This window comes from Caretta caretta, chromosome 4 (genome assembly GCF_965140235.1).
Source record: "Caretta caretta isolate rCarCar2 chromosome 4, rCarCar1.hap1, whole genome shotgun sequence".
Lineage (NCBI taxonomy): Eukaryota > Metazoa > Chordata > Testudines > Cheloniidae > Caretta > Caretta caretta.
Window position 1 is genome coordinate 56,131,475 of NC_134209.1, and position 23,284 is coordinate 56,154,758.

General features: G+C 40.3%; 1 long non-coding RNA gene across 1 annotated transcript in view; it reads left to right on the forward strand.

Moving 5' to 3' along the window:
* Positions 1 to 7,122: 7,122 nt before the first annotated feature.
* Positions 7,123 to 23,284, forward strand: part of LOC142071756 (uncharacterized) — a 107,768-nt gene continuing 91,606 nt past the window's right edge. Inside the window, exon 1 of the long non-coding RNA XR_012667947.1 lies at positions 7,123 to 7,247. This is a non-coding gene — a long non-coding RNA (uncharacterized LOC142071756). The remainder of the gene's footprint in view (positions 7,248 to 23,284) is intronic.

Consider the following 23,284-nt stretch of genomic DNA (forward strand, 5'->3'; position numbering starts at 1 on the left):
CATTCAAGTCTGGTGTGTGTGCGTGTGCTCAGTACATCTTCACTCGAAAAGATTGTACCCATACTGCAGTAACAGCCAGCAACATGAAAGCTGCACTAGCAGTAACATGTTATGTAGACAAGGCTCAGGTATTTTCCATGGCACAGTGGTAAAAACACTTGAGACTTATCTATACTAGTATTTACACCACTACTACCGCTGGTACAACTGCACTGTTGTTGGAAGTTGCTATGATGTGGTTGTTTCTTTTTCAACAGTAGTTAGAGCCTAAGGTCTAGATTTTTTAAGGTATTTAGTCATAACTTTACTCAGTTTCACAAGGCCTAAGTGACTTGGATGGTTTAGAGCTTCTTTATATAAACATGTAGTGCACACTTGCGCTATCCTGCTAGATAAAAACACACTAGAGGCCTTGTAGTGTATGGCAGCAGGGTCACACAGACAGTTAGTGCTGCACACTAACTGCCTGTGTGGACTCTGCTGCAGTAGAAAGTCCCATTTCAAAAGTGATGTTGGCAGTTCAGGCTAGATCCATAAAGGGGACTTAGACTTAGAATCATAGAATATCAGGGTTGGAAGGGACCTCAGGAGGTCATCTAGTCCAACCCCCTGCTCAAAGCAGGACCAATCCCCAACTAAATCATCCCAGCCAGAGCTTTGTCAAGCCTGACCTTAAAAACCTCTAAGGAAGGAGATTCTACCACCTCCCTAGGTAACGCATTCCAGTGTTTCACCACCATTCCTAGTGAAAAAGTTTTTCCTAATATCCAACCTAAATCTCCCCCACTGCAACTTGAGACCATTACTCCTTGTTCTGTCATCTGCTACCACTGAGAATAGTCTAGAACCATCCTCTTTGGAACCACCTCTCAGGTAGTTGAAAGCAGCTATCAAATCCCCCCTCATTCTTCTCTTCTGCAGGCTAAACAATCCCAGTTCCCTCAACCTCTCCTCATAACTCATGTGTTCCAGACCCCTAATCATTTTTGTTGCCCTTCGCTGGACTCTCTCCAATTTATCCACATCCTTCTTGTAGTGCGAGGCCCAAAACTGGACACAGTACTCCAGATGAGGCCTCACCAATGTCGAATAGAGGGGAAGGATCATGTCCCTTGATCTGCTGGCTGTGCCCCTACTTATACATCCCAAAATGCCATTGGCCTTCTTGGCAACAAGAGCACACTGCTGACTCATATCCAGCTTCTCATCCACTGTCACCCCTAGGTCCTTTTCCGCTGAACTGCTGCCTAGCCATTCGGTCCCTAGTCTGTAGCTGTGCATTGGGTTCTTCCGTCCTAAGTGCAGGACCCTGCACTTATCCTTGTTGAACCTCATCAGATTTCTTTTGGCCCAATCCTCCAATTTGTCTAGCTCCCTCTGTATCCTATCCCTGCCCTCCAGCGTATCTACCACTCCTCCTAGTTTAGTATTATCAGCAAATTTGCTGAGAGTGCAATCCACACCATCCTCCAGATCATTTATGAAGATATTGAACAAAACCGGCCCCAGGACCGACCCTTGGGGCACTCCACTTGATACCGGCTGCCAACTAGACATGGAGCCATTAATCACTACCCGTTGACCCCGACAATCTAGCCAACTTTCTACCCACCTTATAGTGCATTCATCCAGCCCATACTTCTTTAACTTGCTGACAAGAATACTGTGGGAGACTGTGTCAAAAGCTTTGCTAAAGTCAAGAAACAATACATCCACTGCTTTCCCTTCATCCACAGAACCAGTAATCTCATCATAGAAGGCGATTAGATTAGTCAGGCATGACCTTCCCTTGGTGAATCCATGCTGACTGTTCCTGATCACTTTCCTCTCGTGTAAGTGCTTCAGGATTGATTCCTTGAGGACCTGCTCCATGATTTTTCCAGGGACTGAGGTGAGACTGACTGGCCTGTAGTTCCCAGGATCCTCCTTCTTCCCTTTTTTAAAGATGGGCACTACATTAGCCTTTTTCCAGTCATCCAGGACTTCCCCCGTTCGCCATGAGTCTTCAAAGATAATGGCCAATGGCTCTGCAATCACAGCCACCAATTCCTTTAGCACTCTCGGATGCAACAAGTCCGGCCCCATGGACTTGTGCACCTCCAGCTTTTCTAAATAGTCCCTAACCACTTCTTTCTCCACAGAGGCTGTCCACCAACTCCCCATGCTGTGATGCCCAGCGCAGCAGTCTGGGAGCTGACCTTGTTCATGAAGACAGAGGCAAAAAAAGCATTGAGTACATTAGCTTTTTCCACATCCTCTGTCACTAGGTTGCCTCCCTCATTCAGTAAGGGGCCCACACTTTCCTTGGCTTTCTTCTTGTTGCCAACATACCTGAAGAAACCCTTCTTGTTACTCTTAACATCTCTTGCTAGCTGCAGCTTCAGGTGTGATTTGGCCCTCCTGATTTCATTCCTACATGCCCGAGCAATATTTTTATACTCTTCCCTGGTCATTTGTCCAATCTTCCACTTCTTGTAAGCTTCTTTTTTATGTTTAAGATCCGCAAGGATTTCACCGTTAAGCCAAGCTGGTTGCCTGCCATATTTACTATTCTTTCGACACATTGGGATGGTTTGTCACTGCAATGCCTAACTTTAGTTCCTGGTGGAATCCACAGCCATGAGTTAGGTGCCCATATAATGGGGAGAGTTAGACACCTAAGAATTGGCTTCACAAAAGCGAGCATGCTGAGTGAGGAGCTGCCTAAGCTAGTCAATTGGGAAATGCTGAGGAGAGGACTGGGTTCTCAGCTCCGCCTCTCAAAGGGTGGTAGGTGCCTAACAGGAGTGAACAATGTGCAAGAATTAGGGAGCTAAATATTTGTTCAATAGCAGTAGCCCAAAATTCTATAATATCACTATAGTATACAGTACTGTTCAGAGCCAGCACTGTAGAATGATATGGTGTAGTTTTATAGGGAAGTATATGTGGAAATGATCCTATTCTGTTTTTGGGTCTTATTCTCCTCCTTTATTTCAGCCTACTGCTTTTTATTTTCTTTCACGTGAGCCTTTCACATTCATGTTGGCCGTTTTCCTCACATATAATGGTATTTAGTCCTAATCCTGGCTTCTGTGTCTATCAGGTTGCTGTGAATTCAAGATCAGTTTCAGGTCTTCTTTTTACATCATAAAGAAGTAAAGAAGTTCACAAGTCCAACAAAGTATTTTGCAGGTCACTATTAAACAACTGTAAGACTTATTGGATGGATGCAGAGTGCATACTTAATTTTTTCTCCATGATTTCACACAAAGGAAGTGTTTATGCACGTGCATTCCTAATGCGAAGGACACAATCCTTGTTTGGCATGTTTTAATGGCTACCAAGGCTCTGACGAGGAGTTTTAGCAAACCTGGTACCCTACTGTCAAGTAGTTGACTGTCTCATATAAAATCCAGCCTTCTGACATGAATACCAAGCTTGTGTGAGTTAAAAGTCACTTTTGACTAGCACTCAGGCAAGCAACAATTGCTTGCTTGACTGTTTACAGAGAGCAAGTGAGTATAAAAGGAGCCCAAGAATGACTGTGATTAATTTAATTTTAAATTTCTGCAGGTATTCACAGAAGGTTTTTGTAGTATTCATCTCTCCTGACAAGGGATTCACCTAGCTCATGATTTGTTAAGGGCTTTATTGCCAATTGTAATGTAACTGTGCAGAGTCCCCAGCGGGGGAAGGAAAAATAAAGGCCCAACTACACATTTTCTTTTCACATCCCTTTTCTTTATTTCCAAAAATTCAAACTCGAAACCAGAACAAATCAACTCAAACTGCTGGGTAGTAGCCATCCCAAAGCCTCCCCCTATGACAGCATCCTCTGCACCAGCTTTCCCTTTCCTTTTGTAACCCCACCCAGATCAGCAAGTAACCCTTTATGTGCTGGAGTTCCTTTACCTTTGTCACGCTATTCTTATGAAATAGCTGTGCATGGGTATTTACGTAGATAGGAAAGACATAGTACCTTCCTGTAGGAGCTCGCAATCTAAGATGACACTTCCTAAAGGACATTAGGCAAGGGATGAGGAGAGAGGGAGGAATATTAAAAACCACAACTGAGGATTCATAAATAAAGTTACAGCCTTGGTTATCCAAAAATGTATGTGTCTCATTGGTGAAAGATGCATAGATTCAGGAAGTTAGAATTTTTAAACTCTCTTGGGTGGCATTGCTCACCCGACACAATCGGGAAACTCCTCTGGTCCTGGAGGATGCTCCAGGTTTGTGGAGGCACATCCTGTGTGGTGGGGGCAAATACTTCCCAGACAGAATGATTGGGAAGGAACTCTTCAAAGAGACCAGTTGCACCTTACCTCTTTTTGCAGGGTTCCCTATGGGAGGGGGTAGTCTGGCCCAGTGTTTTGAAACTTCTTGGGAATGATGGGTGATATGAATGCTACAGAAGTCTGTATTGTTGGTCAGGAGGCAGGTGTGAGCAATATACAGCCTTCACAAATCAAATTTCCCTAAAGCTACTTCTGTAGCAGCTGAACAAATATCAGAGAGATCAAATGTGTATTACTATAAGTGGTTGTCTAATTTCTTCCAACAAGATCTTTTCACTGAGTGAGAATGTACCCATTCAGTATAGAGCAAGTTTATGATGATGTATTATGAGTTTATTGTAAATAAAAACACCATAACTTTCAAGAAATGGAAACTGCAGTGGGGTGTTCTGTGGTGCTCTATTGCCAAACTATCATGTTAAAAACCTGCTAACATTCTCCTTATCAGCACTTTATAACTGGAAGAGGTAAAAATCCACCAAACAAGAAAGCCTTCTCTTTAAAATAAAAACATAAAATAAAATAATGGAAATCTAGGGAGCGATTAATCGCAACAGAGAAATTAAACATGAGAAAAACTATTAGAACAACAAGAAAACATTAAACTCTGTTTGAAGGAATAATTAGATTGTATTAGCTGGCCAAGAAGCAAACTGCAAAAAATACCCCACACCACAAACAAGTTAAACAAAACATTCAGAGCCCAATCCTGACCCAACTGAGAACACTGATGAAACTAACTGACTGAATGGGAACCAAATAGGGTCCTTCACTTCACTTTAAGATCTACAAAATGTTTGTTTTCCCCTTTCTCCTTCTGTCTTCAATTATTGGGATAATTCCCAAGTCAGCCTGAGCATTGTTTAGTGCAGCATTTGATGGTATGAAAAAGATATCTTTGTGGCACATTTACACCTCCCCAATGTACAGGGATAGTTCATCTCCTGACGCAACTTAGAAAAGATTCAGAGCTGGTCTATTTGCTACCTATGGGACTATTCTGGCAACTGGGGATAGCTGGAGTATAATAGTGTTCTGACTATGCCCTGTGTAGCAACCTGCACGTATCTTGGAAGGAGGATCACAGGTTACAGGAGTGAAGAGTGTGGTGAAGGTACCAGGAAGTCGGTTTGTGTGCACATGGCTAGAATGCTAGCTGCAGTTGCAGCATGTCTGTAAATAGTTTTCTTAATAAAGAGTCTGTTTTGATTTACAAGCATGGAATCCCTTCATGCTATTACCCACTACGTTACGAATGTGGTGTAGAGTTAGGTTAACTGGCCGAGTCAGCTACATATTACCTGATGTTGGAGGAATCATCAGCTGGTAAACCAAGTGGGCTTTATGGTCTCTTGGTAATCGTGAAACAAAGGGCCCAGAGGTTTCCAAAGATCAAAGTAGCATATAGAGGGTACTAGGAGGTTAGGTGGCTAGCTTAACCATTGACTCCAATGGGAGAGGGATTAGGTCACTGGTAACATACTAAAGACACATTGATCTATAACAAAAGATAAGCAAAGATTAAATGTCAAATCTGCAGTTCTGTCCCGTAAGGGCAATGCAACTTTTTTGTTTGGCTTGTGTTTCTTCTCTGCCCTTTTTAATGAACAGTATCTGATTGAAATGCATCTAGAGTTTTGGAGTTGATCATTTATATTGAGGGAACAAATGCTGAGTGTCCACCACAGAAGAAAGGCTTTACCCTCGAAAGGAGAAGCACAAACATAAAGATCACCAACCCAGTAGTGTCAAAGTCTCTTGAAAACCTGAGAGCGGTTACAGTCCTTTTCTTTCCCACCCCTTAAGAGAAGGAAGATCATACTGGGGGAGAGAGGCCTTGACTTTAGGATCAGCAGGAGACAGCAGCTTGATAACCCATTGATACTGAATTTAAGGTGGCATTGTTCATATTTCAGCTTGAGCTCCTATTTTCAAAATGAGGTTTTTTTTATGGGTTATTTACTTTGCACAGTGGCTGCCTCCACTATTCCACTCACTAGTTTAGTGACTCCATGAACACTAGATTAAAACACACAGTTATAAATGTTCCAAAACTAAACCAGGGGAGATGGGGTGGTGTAATGGAAAGTCCCCCTTCATTCTCTCCTTTTCTGTGTCTGCTCCAGGCCTAGAACTCAAGTACAGGTATTAGAAAGGGAGGGTTCAAGGTGTGACTTCTATTTCTGAGCCCAACATTGAACAGAAAAAAAACTTCAGCCTGGCTTTTGAGTAGACTGAACGTGGGCTTGTGCAGCAGAGACAGAGTCTCTGGTGAACAGCTTGCTGCAGTTATAATTTTAATGAAAATTGAAAGCTTAAGCGCCATCGTTTCCCATATTACTTCTACCCCTAAAATGATTTATTGACCACTTATACTTGATACATTCTCCTGTCATGAATAACACACTATATATTTATTTTCCTGAATAATGGCCACCATTTTAATTGATAGTTTCAGACAGAGTAGTAGATTTATTCCTACAATGAATAAAACTACTTGCAATATACAGACTGCATAAATTATTTTAGCACTTATTCTAGTATCCCTTTGCAACCCAATATGCCCTTAATATTAACAGAAATCAATCAAACAAGATCTAATATATCACTATTCAGCAGCTTCTACAAAGTACACTAAAACATTTTTTCTATAATGTTTTTGAAATGTGTTAAATGATGTTGCCAAAAGCTTTTGCTGAACCAAGAAGCTTTTGACTTGTCTGATGTATCTGTCTGTAAGATGGCTGTTTCATTTTCCTTTCGCTTATTTGTCTTTCCGTCGCATCCTACCTGGATATGTAAGACATCTCTTTTACTTTCATTTATTATACAGGCTTTCAGAAAATCTTCCCATTAAAAACATAAATGAAGTTTGTCCCACATGGATTTTTAGATGGAAAGTTAAATTCAACTGAGATGATGATCAAATATGGATTCCTGAAATGTATATCCCTGCTTGGACAGGTGAGTTCTGCATTCATTCCTGTGTGTGATATACCAAACACAATAAGCCAAGTCTGTGAGGGCTTCTCTTAATGCTGAAAATGATCATGGTTCAATACTAAAATTCCCATTTCTTGCAAATGATTTCATTCTGTATTTAATGTTCAAGGATACATGTGATATGCTGTGTGCCCCAGTTGCGTGCTGCAGCACAACAGAACTATAAAAGAATGAAATTGCACATGTTCCTCTATATAACATAAAATCACAAAGCTCACAGTGAATCACTTCAAAACAGAATTAAAATGCTACAGAGCATACAGGAAGAGGTTTCATTAAAATACAAACAAACACACACAAAGCTTCTTGAACAAATTGCATTGTGATGCATTGACTCAAATATCATTACAATGTGTTCACCTACCAATAATTTTAGAGATGTATTGTTTCTTTTTGAAGTCAGGAATAAGAGTCTTTTCATTTCTTCTTCTTTAATAAAATCTTTTTTTAAATTGTATTAAGGTCAACATTTTCAAATATGGGTGCCTCAAGTTCAGCACTTAAATCCATATTTAGGCACTCAATAAGGTGTTTCTAAGTATCCATCATTCCCAACTTTAGTTTCCTTAATTGGAAAATTGTGACCTACATGTAAATAAAACACTTGAATATTTTTATGAACCAACAGATAGTTGACAAGAGAAGAACATGAGGAGGTATGATGGGGGAGGGGCTAAGGAGAAGCGACAGCAGTGGGTCATAAATCAAATGGCCGAAATACAGATCCAAGAATGTGTGTTAAAACATTATGGAGGTCTTGTCAAAGACAGAGTAGAAGGATTAATGTAAGGAGAGCACATGGGGTTAGAGTTAAATATTCTTTGTTCTATTCTTGGCTCTGCTACTCGATGTATGGTGTTGGGCAAGTCACTTTTACTATCTGGTTGCCTTAGTTCATTAATTTATAAAATAGCAATAATTCTTAAAGGCAGTTCCTACTTTCCATTGATGTTTGTAAAGCACTTTGAGATGCTTGAATGAAAGAGACTAGAACAGTGCAGAATATTATTAGTATAATGTGTCAAAGTATAGATGCAATCACATGAGCTATCCCTTTCAAATAAGGCAATCATAGTAGATGTATAGTACAGTAGATGCACTGCAGTTCTGTGTTTATTTTATTTAAAGTGTCACACTACATTTGCTGCTATGTATATTTTACTTGGCTAAAGCTAGGTTATTTGAAAAAATGAAATACAAGATCGTAAAAGGATTTGAATTGCTTAGTTCTATATCTGTATTAATGTTTCTTTTCTCTTGCTTTAAACTATGCAAGCAATTTCCATGACAAAACACAAACCATGTGATTGCTAGACACTATAGTTTGGTACCAGAGCTATGAAGTCAAGAGCTGTTCTAATAAAATACTGTAGTCAATTAAACTCAGTTTCTAAAGAAGGGAAAGTAAAGACTGCTGAAAGTCAATCAAAAGACACTACTCTCTGCAGGGGCGCAAGTTAAGCAGAAAAGAACTAGACCTAAAGTGATAGTTATTTCTATTAGGCAGCAGCAAAGTCATTTACATTCTTCATTGCACCTTGGAAAAAAATATTCATGAATAGTTTGAAAGGAATAGATGGAACCTAACAGACAAAGATTGCAGACATAAAGGAAGGGAGGGAATAAAAAGCAAAAGCAAAATACAATAATACTACCTAGGGGAGGCAAAAGAAATATGAAAGGGTTCTAGAAATACAGAGAGAATAGGAAATAAGAAACCACTACAAAAAACCAAGAAAAAAGAACATGCAAGTGAGGACTCCAAGATGGCTGAAAAATATTAAACTAATTTTTGCATAATTTTAAATGTAACGGAAAAATGAAGAAAGATAATGTTATGTGGGAGAGGAGACCACAGGCCAAAGTTTAGTTTACTTGTACATAGCGAGTTTATTCTTCCCCCTTTCTGACATGGAATAGTGCTTTACTTTGAGAACAGTCCCACTGAAGTCCATAGCGGGGGTGGTGGTATAAGGTTGGGCTCACAGAGAAGGAACTGTAAGGCAGGCAGAGTCAGACTTTTATGAGCAAGCCACAATATCTATAGGTTAAAATATTATGGGAATTCATTAGAGTTAATAAAGCTAAACATCTGTATAGCTTGATTAACATACATGAATTAAGAAAAAAGATCATTTTAAAAAGAAGAGAAATCATGCATTGCTGTTGTAGTACATGGTGAAAGATGTCCTCCACAGTTTTAGGTATGAATTGGTCTAACTTCAAGCCATTAGATCTTATGTCTTTGTTTCCTCAATTAAAGAGACCTCTGACATTAGAAATCTCTTCCCCATATAAGTACTTATAGAGCATGATCAAGTTATCTCTAAACCTTTTATTTGTTAGGATTAATAGATTGCAGTTCTTTACTTTTAAAGTAGGTTTCCAGACCCAGGGTCGTTCTTGAGGCTTTTTCTAAACCCTTTCCAGTTTGTCAATTTCCCTAATTGGTCTCCAGAGGAAACTGACTAGGGAATTACCACTAGTCAATAAATGGGGTAAATTGGATTCAAGAACAGAATGTCTGAACGGGGCCTCCAAAGACGAGTTTGTAGTTTAAGGCTACTGTGTGAAAAGCAAATGCTATTCTCTGATGTAAATACTGTTGGCCTGATTCAAAGCACATTGAAGTCAATGAGAATCTTTCAGTGGACTTCAATAGGCTTTGGATGTGGCCCTATAGAAGAGGATCATATGTAAAATTTCTGAGATAAAAGGGCTGCTTTAGAAAGCTTTGGTGCAGCCAGAACAAGAATATGCAGTTTTTCCCCCCTTCATGAAAGCTATAGAAACTACAGAGAAGGTGATAAAAGGAATAAAATGGGGATAAGATATACCTGGAGAAGCAGGTAACTAAAATTATACAGGTTTCAGAGTGGTAGCCATGTTAGTCTGTATCATCAAAAACAACAAGGAGTCCTTGTGGCACCTTAGAGACGAACAAATTTATTTTGGCATAAGCTTTCATGGGCTAAAACCCACTTCATCAGATGCCTGGAATGGAAAATACAGAGGCAGGTATCTATACATACCACATGAAAAGATGGGAGTTGCCTTACCAAGTGGGGGGTCAGTGCTAATGAGCCAATTCAAGGAAGGTGGAAGTGGGCTATTCTCAACAGTTGACAAAAAGGGGTGAATACCAAGGGAAGAAAAATCACGTTTGTAGTGGTAATGAGGCCAGTGTAATCAAGGTGGCCCATTTCAAACCATTGACAAGAAGGTGTGAGTATGAGCAGGGGGAAATTAGTTTTTGTAGTGACCCATCCACTCCCAGTCTTAGGACCTAACCACACCATCATAGGACCTAACCACGTCAGCCATACCATTAGGGGCTCGTTCACCTGCATATCTATCAATGTAATGTATGCCATCATGTGCCAGCAGTGCCCTCTGTCATGTAAATGGGCCAAACAGGACAGTCTTTACGTAAAAGAATAAATGAACACAAATCAGACATCAAGAATTATAACATTCAAAAACCAGTAGGAGAACACTTTAGTCTCCCTGGATACTCAATAACAGACTTAAAAGTGTCAATTCTTCAACAAAAAAACCTTCAAAAACAGACTCCAACAAGAAACTGCAGAACTGGAATTAATTTGCAAACTGGACACCATCAAATTAGGCCTGAATAAAGACTGGGAGTGGATGGGTCACTACAAAAACTAATTTCCCCCTGCTGATCCCCTTACCTTCTTGTTAACAGGGCTGTTCCATTGCTGTGTAGACATCTGGGCTTGGGCTGGAACCTGGGTTATAATTGCCAGCCACCTCGCAGGGTCCTAGAACCCAAGCTCCAGCCTGAGCCCGGAACTCTATACAGCAATGAAACAGCCCGGCAGCCTGAGTCAGCTAGCATGGACCAGCCATGGGTTTTTCTTTGCTGTAGAGACAGACACTTAGTGGCTACACTTGCATATTAAGCAAACACAGATGAATGGCTATGGTGGTGACAAGTGAATAGGCAAATTCTACATTGAATATGCAAATTATATATGATAACTTTGTTAAAGCTTATGTTCAATGTTTGCAAACTTGGGTATTTAAAGTTAGTCACTGAAATCTGAATTTAGGTGAAATGGCATTTTTTTCCCCTGGGGTGCTAAGCATATGCAGCCCCATGGAAGTCAGTGGGACACCACTTCTAGGAAGAAAACTATTTTTTGGTGGGAAGAATACTTTCTCTTCCTCTTTCTATTCTCCCCTACTACAAGACTGTTACAGCAAAGAGTAAAATCCAGCTCTCCTGACCCCCGGTCCTTTGTCCATGCTGCGTCTACAAGTATAATAATAAAAAGAAAAGGAGTACTTGTGGCACCTTAGAGACTAACCAATTTATTTGAGCATGAGCTTTCGTGAGCTACAGCTCACTTCAGCTGTAGCTCACGAAAGCTCATGCTCAAATAAATTGGTTAGTCTCTAAGGTGCCACAAGTACTCCTTTTCTTTTTGCGAATACAGACTAACACGGCTGTTCCTCTGAAAAGTATAATAATGTCATCTGTGGGCAGAACATCTTAATCTAGTTTCTATTTAATTTTTTTCTGGAATGTTTGATGATGAGCACGTGTGTTTGATAAATGTAATTGTCATATAATTAAAATAAAGATGAAGAGCAAATGAAATGAGAATTAAAAAAAAAACCTTTCCCTTATCTTTTATTACAGGTAAAAATATAAAGTTAAGGTGGGTTTTCAACAATTATTAATACAAGGTCCCATTAGTAAGACAGAAACTTCATATACTGTAGAAATATGTAAAATATTCAAGTCAAAATGCAAAATAAATTAAAATCAGCCTTCGCTTACAAAATGGCAGTGATTTCCCTATAATTTTTGTGTGTGGCTCTGAACATTCCATCAAAACCTTCTGCAAATGTTTGATCCACTTAGAATATTCCTGAAAATGTTGAAGCTGCAGTCGGCTCATCAACTTCAACTTGAAATGATGTTCCCTCGGAAAAATCATGTGAGTTCAATTGCACAGCATTGCTTATATGACAGCTACTACTTCCACTTCACTATGCCGTTGACTGGAATCCTCAGCATCTTCAGAGCAAATTGCCAAATCTTCTTCACAGTAGCCTGCTTATAATAACACCGCTGGAGAAATGAATACACTCTGTAAGTGGTTAATTTTGGCATATTGGTTTCAACCTCTGACTAAGAAGTTCCTGCAATTCAAGGAGTACTGTAGAGACTGCTTCCGAAAGCTGGTCAGTCTCTCTTGGTGCTGCTCACAGTGCAGGGAGGTATTCATTTTGCACAAGCTATGAGGATTGGCCAGGGAAAAGGGAAAACATGATCCAGCCTCCTTTTCCTCATTCTCTACACCATCCATCATCATCATCCATCATTCTCATCATCCAGCTCTAAGCAGCGAGCAGTATATGTGCTGCATAGAGTGCAGGGATGGATTTCATGAGTAGAACTAATCAAAACTCAGAATATCTGTTCCGCAAAAAATTGTGACATTTTGCACAAAATTTAGAACAAAATTTTAAAATGTCATAATTTTCCATGGAAAGGAAATTCTGGGGATTTTTTTAAAAGAGAAAATACATAAGAAACAAATTAGAGCAGCAGGTTTCCCCAATTCCTGGAGTCTCTCCGAACTGTCATAACTACCAAGGACTTTGAGGGATACCCTGGGTTGCTCTAGGAGTAGTCCAGGGAGTCTCCCTGAGTCAAGAGCAGCCCAGGTGGTCCCTTGAATCCTGGGACTCCCCCACTGTGGAGCCTAGGAGCCCTGAGAACCTTGTCTCCTCCTGGGACTTCCAGGAATTCCATGGTCTGGCTATGAGCCAGTCCACATGGTGAGGCTGCTCTGGACCCTGGAAGTCCTTAGGTCCCTGTCTCTGAAGCAGTCTACATGGTAGGACTACCCAGGTGCCATGATCCCTGAAAGTCTGGGTTCCCCGACTCTGAAACAGTCTGTATGGCAGGACTGCCTCGGCTCCCTGGCAGCCCACAAAGCCAACTGGCTAGAAACCAGTCAGGGTTCCGCCAGAACCTTGCCTGTTTTTTGGTGGAAGTTTGTTGGCACCATAACATTTCCATGAAATGACTCAGTTCCAATGAACTTATATATTCTGGTATCTAAAACCTATAAAAACCTCATAGTCAGAAAATTCCTGACCAGCTCAAAGCATGGTCCATGCTCAGCTGCACAAGAGTTGGGGAAAGTTTCTAACTCCCCCTTCAAACCGTGTGTCTCTGGGCCAGGCCCACTTAGAATCCAAGTAGCGATGTTCAGTGTTGGCAGACTAAAAGTATACGTAATATAGAAAGTGCTGAGGAGGATAAGTGAGTGAAGACAATGATGGTCTTGTTTATTAAAATAGAAGTATGAAGCCTTAGGTGGGACTGCCTGGATACCAATCAGTTCAGAGTTCAGTTCTTAACTCTGCTGTAGATTTTCTTTCTAATGAAAGGTTTTTTTCCTCCCAGCCAGTCTACATAAAGCAAATTACATTACTGCAAGATGGATGGCACTGATGTACGCCTTTATTTTTCCCTTATTACTAGCACAAATCACGTTGGTTTCCCGATACCTTATAGGATTTTCCCTTTTCAATTTTTTTCTCCTAAAAAATAAAAGGCTGTTGATTAATCCTCTGTGCTACCAAGCCCAATTCCAAGCCAAGTCTTATAGAAGAAAACAATGTAGTTATTTTGCAAAGTAAACTAGCTTTATTTCCATAGCACAATTATGTGAAATTAAGGTGTGAGTGAATGTTGTAGTTCACCTTCGATTGTAATCTTCTCTCTTTCTTTCACTTATCTCTTAATGATAAAAGAATTCTTTAGGATCAAACTTTCTAGGATTGGTCTCTAGTTTGTTCGGATTTTCTTTTCTTTTTAAAATGCTTGAGCAAAAAGAGTTCAGCTCTTCCCAAGTTAGATGGTCAGGAAGAAGATTGGTAGAGCCCCCTCAGACTGTGTTATGGGTGCCTGCAAACGTTTTAGAGAGGGAGAAGAATGAGGAAGGGTCCCTGTAGATTTTTATAAGCAGCTCTGCAGCTGGCGAAAGCATTTTGCGCACCTTCTCCTGGGGTGCATGGCAATGGAGCCTTCACTTCCATGTTCCTATGGTGCTATGGAAGTAGACCAGCTCTAGGTGATCCCTGAACAATTTGGGTCAAATGCTCAGCTGATATATAGCCATAGGCATTCATGGTCCTATGCTCATTCACAGCAACTGAAGAGCTTCCCCTTAGTCCTTACAATTAGATCTAACCCTATTTAACAAGAAATATGTTTGTTTGCCCTTAACACCACACATTATATTTAGTGGATGCTGCAATTTCATATGATACTGAAAAAATGTAGATACCATGTATGCAAAGGATGGTGATGGGTGAGTGACAGCTTTTTCTGTATTTTAGGATAGGTTATGTTCTATTAACATACATGTTTAGATATATATTTAGATGTATCAAAACCTATTCTCTTTGAATAGATAGGGCCTGACGTTTCACTGCCTTGCACTTTGTGTAGTCTCTTACAAATGCACAATGTGGGTGTAGGATGCCAGCATTCTGTTTTGGTAGCCTTTTACACCACCAGCTTTGTACAAATGAAAATGCCTATACATTGTACAAGGCAGTGAAGAATCAGGTTTATATTATTTAGAAAGGCAGGCCTGTGATGTGATATTTTTTTATCCTCATCTCCATTTCTTCATTCCCTACCCAGTTCTTTCCAGTTTTATCGTAGTGTTGGGATTTTTGGAGTTTTTTTCAGGGTACTTCACTCAGTCAGATGCAGGACAATATCACTTCTTAGGTGAAAGGGGGGCCATACAATGTCCTCTATGCTGCTCAAATCACATTTTGGGTGAAATTAGTTTGCTTTGCTTGCTGGTGAAGTGCAAGGGGGCTAGACAAGTGGACATGGTGTAAGCTGCAGGAAAGCACCCTCATAGCCGTGATTCCAACTTATTAGCTTGGGTAGAAGGTCATAGCTCCTCTGCCACTTGTGTGGTGTGTTGGTACAAATAAAACGTGTAAGCACGGACACTGTGTTCCTGTCTTGGCCATTCCCAGGCCTATTCCCATTGCTGCCTTTTACGCTGGCTTTCAGGGGGTTGGTGTAGAGACTCCTTTTTCCCACAAAGGGATGCAGCAGCTGTTCTGTGCTGCAGCTCATCCCATAACCTCAGTGCAGGTCTTAAATGTTTGGAAGGATGTGGTAGTGATGCTTTCTGCTATGCGTGAATTTCACTGTAAATGCAAATAGCTGATTTTGTCACCTATCTGTATCTCTATTTAGTACTTGCTTAAACTTATAGATCTATCGGCACTACTCTCCAACTATAAGATCAGCTGTTCAAAAATATGAGCTGTTACCAATGAACACTTATTTACAGCAAGAATTAGTCTAAAACCTTCCACTTGCAAAAAGCATCAAAACCCAGAATACCTCAGAGTAGATCATTTATATGATCCTAATGCAACTGCCATATTCAATCAGGAGAAACTGATTCAGAATATTAATGAACATCTGTAAACTGATTTCCCTTTTGAATGCCTCCCAGTGGCATAAACTGGCATCCATTAAATGATTGCTTCCCAGATATATTTCATATTAAGAGCTACATTTTCCCACTCTTTCTCATGTGGAGTATTCTTTACTCCACAAGTAATACCATTCAAGTAAATGAATGCTATTTAACATGAGGAAAGTCGGCATAATTTGGCCCCAATTGTTATCCAGTGGAATCAACCTTATATAAACAGTTTATTAATTGATCTAATAAATTATAAACATTTCTTTGGCAAAATAAAATGCCTCACAAGTGTTAAGAAACTTGAACACAAAGTAAAGTGGAATTCTCCAAACTATTAGCTATGATATACCCCACTTACACGTAATCATAGCAGATGATCTAGCTGCATTTGAAATCCTAGTGAAAATGTAATCCGACTCCAAGCTACCTTTATAACTACTTACAATTAAAATATTTCTTTAATATTTTCTCAGAGAGCACATCAGTATCATTAATTCTCACATCTAAGGAACTTTTGCAAGACCCGAAAAAGCAAGAAAAGTCTTTATCAAGTATTACAGTGAATGAATAATGACTAATAAACTGGCAAAGAATTATCAGTATAATTAGACTAGGGAAAGTATTTGGGAAGGTATATGCAATACCACATTTTTACATTGTATTTTTTGTTGATTGCTGCCAACATGTGCTTCACTTTACAAACAAATATCACACATTCCCTGCCAAAGGATTTATGCTGCTGTTATATATTACCATCTTTCATCTAAGGGAAAGTCTGCAGAGTCATTATGATAGGTCTCCCCACTCCACATTCTCCCCAGTCTCCACTCCACATTATGATAGGTCTCCCCACTCTCCCTGGAGGGAGAACCAGATTTGTCAGTCAAGACAAGCTGAAAGTGACCACACCCCTGAAGACCCTGCCTGTTTGTTCTGCCCACAGCAGCTCCAGGCAGGCTTCATCCTGCTCACTACCTATTCTTCCTATTTCATTGTTTAAGTAGTAATGTGGGTACACATTAGATGGCCCAGGTCCAGTCTCAGCACTTCAGATTGTATACTAATATGTATGTTGGCTCAATACCCAGTATTTAAAGAAGTACGTTCATAGGAAGAAAATCTTATGTGAGTGAGTGTAACTTCACTTGTTGCAATATCTCCCTCCATAAAGGTCCCAGCTCACAAACAATATTTTAAATGGGGGGGGGGGGGGGCAGGGGAGGCAGTGAAGCAAAATATCAGACCATTTACATAGATGAACAAACTAACTGTGAATAACTGGAGATCACTCTCAGGGCTCACGATAAGCAAGGCTGAATATTTTTTTGTGTGGTCATAAATTATGAAAAAGCTGCATTACAAAAAAAGAAGGAAACTTCACAAACTTCACAAAGAAAAAAGAGATATAGGATATTTTATTTTATTTTATTGAACATGTTGAGTTAAATATTTATTGCCTCTAATGTGCCATGATAGCTTTCCAAGAACGGAGAATCAGCTATCTCAATGGAAGCTCTTTGTTAGCATAAAACTTACTGTAATATATTAGTGATCTACATATCATTGCAATGCTCCACTAATAATGTCTGTCAATATCTGATAAATAAAGGAAAGGGGGGAAGCCCGATTGCTTTAGTCATTTAAAACTGGATCACACAAGTACATGAGGGAACTTGAAAGCATACCTAATAGATCCAGGTCCTCTCTAATTTTGATGTTTCTCTAATGCTTCCTAAATGTTGTTTTATTGCATACAAAAAATGTTATGTAGGTTGCCAAGTCAAGCAATCAAAAATCAGGAAATGCCACTTACCCATGCAGCCTTAATTCTGCCCCCTTGTGTATCCATCCTGAGCACAGTCCTGCAGAAAACAGTATTATGTGATCATGTAACTAAATATTCTATCATAATGCAGGCACAAGGGGGCTGAATTAAGGTTGCACAACCAGCTATAAATCTGTCATTTCTGAACATTTGAGTGACTTTCTTTTAACATAATTTTTGTATGTAATATTCGGGGGGTTATGTGTCAGGAAAAAGGTGAAAACAAATTCTTTGCAGTAGAACTTCGCCACCGTTTATGGATCAAAAGTAGAGACTGACCCTTCAGCACATCTTAAGCTACAGATGAGAGCTGTTAAACACACTTAGCTGACCGCATAAGAAGGCTGTTATGAAAAAAGGGGAGATGGACTTCTGGTGCTCGGTGCTGGGTCCTAAGGATGGTTGGTGTGGGGGAGCTCAACTCATCCTGGCCCAGTTGTCTTTCTCTCCCCAAGACAGGGTGTTGGGGAACTCCAGCCTGTGTGGTGCCCTATGAGATGGAGTGTTAATGTGCTGATGAGGAGAGGCCAGCTATTGGGTTGCGAGAATGAAGAAACTTGTCCTGGTTCTTGTCCCCATGTGGTGCCCAAAGAGGGTCACAGACACCTGGATCAATGCACCATGGCAAGGGGATCCCAGTGTGGCTCTCACCCCTCCTTCCAACAACTACAGCTGCTCTGGAAGCTCCCAGGTGTTCCCAGTACAGTGGTGGCCAGTGCTAATTGGGCTTTGGTACCAGTATAAGCCTGGCCTTAAAATGTTTGGGAGATCAGTTGTTATATTTGAACACTATCAATAGTTTCCTGAGGAATGTAATTCAGAGAAGGGAAATGCCATTTCTTGAACAGTTTAGATATCAGTAAACTTTAAAGGAATTTAATGAAACAAACAAAAAAGATGCCCCTCTAGCCCAAGCACATACCTCTACCAAATATCAAAAGCCTGTGGCAAACAAACAATGAAGATGGAAGAGCTTTGCAAAGAAAAGGTCACAAGGTTCCTTTGTAAGGGAAAGTGTTAGGCAACCTAAAGACAGAGGTTGCTACCAATGCCTCCTATAATTATGGGACAAATCCTGCTCCATCACTCAGTCCTTACTTGGTCAAAGCTCCCATTGAAGACTATGGGAATTTTACTTAAGTATGAACTGAAGTCCAAAGGTCTAATCCACATCTCATTTAAATCTTTCCATTGACTTCAGTGATCTGACCTCTGATTCACCTTTCACAGGTATGTAGGGCCAGAAAGACATAGAATAAGTACAGTTCTGCTGCACAGGTTGCCAGACACAGAGAGCCCAAGCAAGTGGACTTCTTCACTTCCTGCACAGCAGAGCACTCCTCTGCAAGGGTTCAATTGGCATCATCTCACAGGTGGAAGTTGGAGTAAAGGCTTGCCCAGCGGGTCCATGAATGCAAAACCACTAGCCAAAATTGGGCGCCCTCCCCCCAACCCCCACAGACCTCTCATTTATTTAGGCTTTGTTTAGGCTTTGTGCAGGGCGAGAGCATTAATATTGAACTCCTGTGTTTTCTGGTATGTGGCACTTCATCAGTTATTTCAGCCATTTTATTTGTTAAAGTTTATAACTGTGAGTAAATAAACATATATAATCAGAAAACAGAAATATTAAAGCATACTGTAAATGCTATTACTCTATGGTATTTGGCAATGTTGTTGTAGTCTTGTTGGTCCTAGGATATAAGAGATGCAAGGTGGGTGAGGGTAAGATGTTTTACTAGACCAACTTCTGTTGGTGGAAGGGGCAAGCTTTCAGTCTTCACAGAACACTTCCTTAGGTCACTATGTGTGGTATTTAGCATTTATTTTTCTTTTCTTTGCTTCACTGCAATATTATCACAATATAAGTTTTAATAAAATAAAATAGTTACAGTAGTTACAGTATTTGATGACAAGCACATTGCCAGGCACCATAAAATATCTGAGGTCAATGATAATTCAGAAGGAGGGGGGTGTTACCAGCTGAGTGCACCAATTAGTGAACTACGGCATCCGATGCCTAAATAGCCGTTTGAAGATATCAGTAGCTAGACTGAAGCAGGCACCCCCAAGATGGTCTAAATACCACATACTGTGTTCATTAGGGAAACCACTCAGAGCATTGTGTTTGGATTCACTGGTTCTGTGCTCAATTTGATCATCTTCAGAAGCACACAAGATCACAGGCCAGATTCATCAAAGCAAGAGATAAAAGAGAGATTTTCCTTTGTACAACTTGGTGGTGGAGTTATTTTAAATTAAACATTTTACCCAAATTGGTTCTCAATTATTAAAAGTTCTGAATTTTGCACTGGCCTGCTTCTAAAGCAGGAAAAAATTCAGGAAAGTTCTATGAGTACAATTTTATATATAGCAGTAGTTCTCAACCAGGGGTCTGGGGCTCCCTGAGGGGCTGTGAGCAGGTTTCAGGGGGTCCACCAAGCAGGGCCAGTATTAGACTTGCTGAGGCCTAGGGCAGAAAGCTGAAGCCCCACCATGTGGGGCTGAAGCCCAGGGCCCTGACCCCTGCCACCTGAGGCTGAAGCTGTAGCCTGAGCAACTTAACTTTGCGGGCCCCCTGTGGAATGGGGCCCCAGGCAATTGCCGTGTTTGCTACTCCCTAACACCAGCCCTGGTTTTTATATGCAAAAAAAACAAAAAACAAAAAAAACAGTTGTTGTGGCACAGTTGGGCAGTGGAGTTTTTATAACATGTTGAGGGGGTGGGGAGGGGACTCGGAAAGAAAAAGGTTGAGAACCCCTGATATATAGTACAAAATGATGCTAAATTGAGGCTGATCCAGTATTTGATAGCAGGGCCTTTCCTTGCAGGGTGTGTGTGGTGGTTTATTTTTTCTTGCATACAAAATTCACTATGATTACAAAATAAGTTTCACAGGGAGAAAAACTAAAAGTTTGCACTCTTAAATTGATAAAAGGATGGATAGAGCCTTGTAGTCAGAACTGACCTTTAGGATAATGAAGCTTGTGTCATTTGGTTCTTCTGGCCCGGAAGAACTAAAATAGATGAAGGAGCATGGTAACTTTTTTCCCTTTCTTTGTAAGGTAAATTTCTAGCCATTTTCCTTGCAAAGATAGCTTGGGAAAAGTAAACTTGAAGGCACCTCACGATTTGGAGATAAGCCAGACTTGTTATTGTCAGGACCCACTGACATCTGGGACTGTGCAGTTTGAAGTCTGCTAACTTCTTCCTTGGAACGCCTTAGCTAGGTGGTGACTAGAGCTGGCCTGAAAAAGTTGACTTTTCAGTGAAAAATTGGAAATGCTGGAAACTGAAAATTATGATTTGGAAGTTGTTTGGGTGCCTCATATCCTCATTTTCCCCTCTGGGCTGTATTCCTCAGCCAGACTACATCTCATATAAGGCATTATAGTCTTCTTCTTGCTGAGTGAATACAGTGCCTCTGTGGAGTCTGTGATCATGGTGCATGAAAGGCAAGTGTAGTCCATGAAGGAAGTGGGGGCACAAGGTAGCCAAACTACAACTCAAAATTAGACATTATGGTGATATTTCTGTATCTTCTTTTTTGGGGGGAGGAGGATGGATTTTGGCAAAAAGCAAAAGGAAAAAAAAAGGGTTGACTGAATTTTTTTTGTGTGAAAAGTCAATTTTTCCCCAAAAATTCATTTTGTTTGAAAACCCAATTTTCTGTCGAAAAACTCTCAACAGAATCTTTTGATGAGCTCTAGTGATGACAGCAGGTCTGGTTTCCATCAAGCCTTGAAATGGGTAAAAAAAACCTCATCATAGCATAGTTAGACACTAAAGATAGGAGAAAATGAATTAATCGGAAAGGAAGTTTTCTTTATATAACTTCATAGCCGTGTATAATTAGACATATCCTGATGAACCACTGTATGCTCCCAACTTTGCTGATGTTCAAATTACTGCCCGGCACAGCAGTATCCTGAATATCACATTAAAATTCCTACCTAAATCTCAGTTAATAGACATCTAATCTAGAAATTTTTCAGGTAAGTTCAACAAGTATCAGGGAGAAGCAATTAATTGTAAATGCTTTTGGACAGATTGTTGCCACTGAAGATATTTGTGTTTTAGTTGACGTGATCTTAGAGGCAAATGCTCACCCACATGCATCGCTACCCTTGAAATTATATAAATTATTCTATCACAACTCTGATAGATAGGTACTTTTGCACACAAAGATATCCCCCAGGAGTAAACATCTTCTAAAATTTTAAATGGAAAGGGACAGATTACCAGGTATACAATAGGCTTCAGAGGAAAACATTCCTGGGTGTTTATATTATTCTAATGGAGATAGAAAATAGACTGAGAGAGCATCTTTATGGAGGAAAGCTCAGAGGGCAGGATACAACTTCATTTAAGAGGCTTTGTATAGTAGCTCCATTCTGTGTCCTTCCAGGACCTAGCTGCTAACCTTTAATTTTGAAAGCATCTCTCTCTCTCAGCTCATTATCTGAAAGAAATTTACAGCAGATACAAAAATTAAGATGAAGGACAATCTGCTTTAAAAAGGCAGAATTTGGGAGATCTCAACAGTTTAATTCCGTTCCTTTGAATACATTTGGGACCTGATTCACTGGCACAAAACTGGAGTGAGACAGTTGGAAACCAGTACCAAGAAGGTTTAAGAGCCTTCCTTTGCCAGGGGCTTTTAGTTCAAAGATACAAAAGATATAGTCTCCTAAGGTATATACATTTCAGAAGGCCACATTTTGCTTTCTTTCCAGCGAAAACTATTTAAGGGAGAGGTAAGCAGGTAAGGAAACCCTGCTCCATGGTCATAAGTAGAAGAGATACTTAGGGATTTGGGGATGCATAGAAAGAAATTTTCCATGGCCCCCATCCTAAGGAGCACAACACCTGATTGTAGCTCCTCTCTGCCTCTGCCTGCCACCTTTTCCTCCCTTTAGGGTTCATACAAGCTGTGTAATTGCAGCAGTGGGGAGAGGAGGCTACCTGAGAGAGTTTCGTAATATGGTATTTGTAAAGTTGTAGATATTTTTGTTATGCTTATTGTCACCTGGTAGCCAATGTGAGAGTATCTAATTACTGTTAGAAGCCCTAAGACTGAACTGATCATGCTGCAGGGTGTATGTGTGATGAAATTTTCCAAGATAGAGGCTGATTAGTGGTCTATTTGAACCTGTATTGGCAAAAAAGATCTACTTTTTCAGTTCAAATCTGTTTTGGGTTACCATATGTTACACAATTTTATCTTCTTTGAAATCAAATTCCTTTATTTAAGTAAAAAGGGCCACATTTGCCCATGATTGGTGTGCCTGTCCTTAAGTAACTGTGGCGAAAGCCCATAAGCCCAGTACTGATCCAGTCAGTTGGGAAGCTCCTTCTCTATCTTCTGCTTCTCCCACCAATGGGAGAGAGAATTTTCAGTCCAATGGGCAGGCACATTATATCTACACAAATGAAATCAATGCCTTCTTCAATAGAATTGCCTACAGCTTTATTTCCATAAATGGCAATAAGGTGGGACAGAGTTACTGACTCCAACAAAGAGAGGGGCAAAAGCAATTGGGTTATAAGAATAAAATCAGCACCAAAACAGAGAGAAGTTGCCATGATTGTAGAAACCAGGAGGCTTGTGGAACCTCTTCAGGTCTGGAGACAATATGGGTGGGAGAGAGATACTGGGG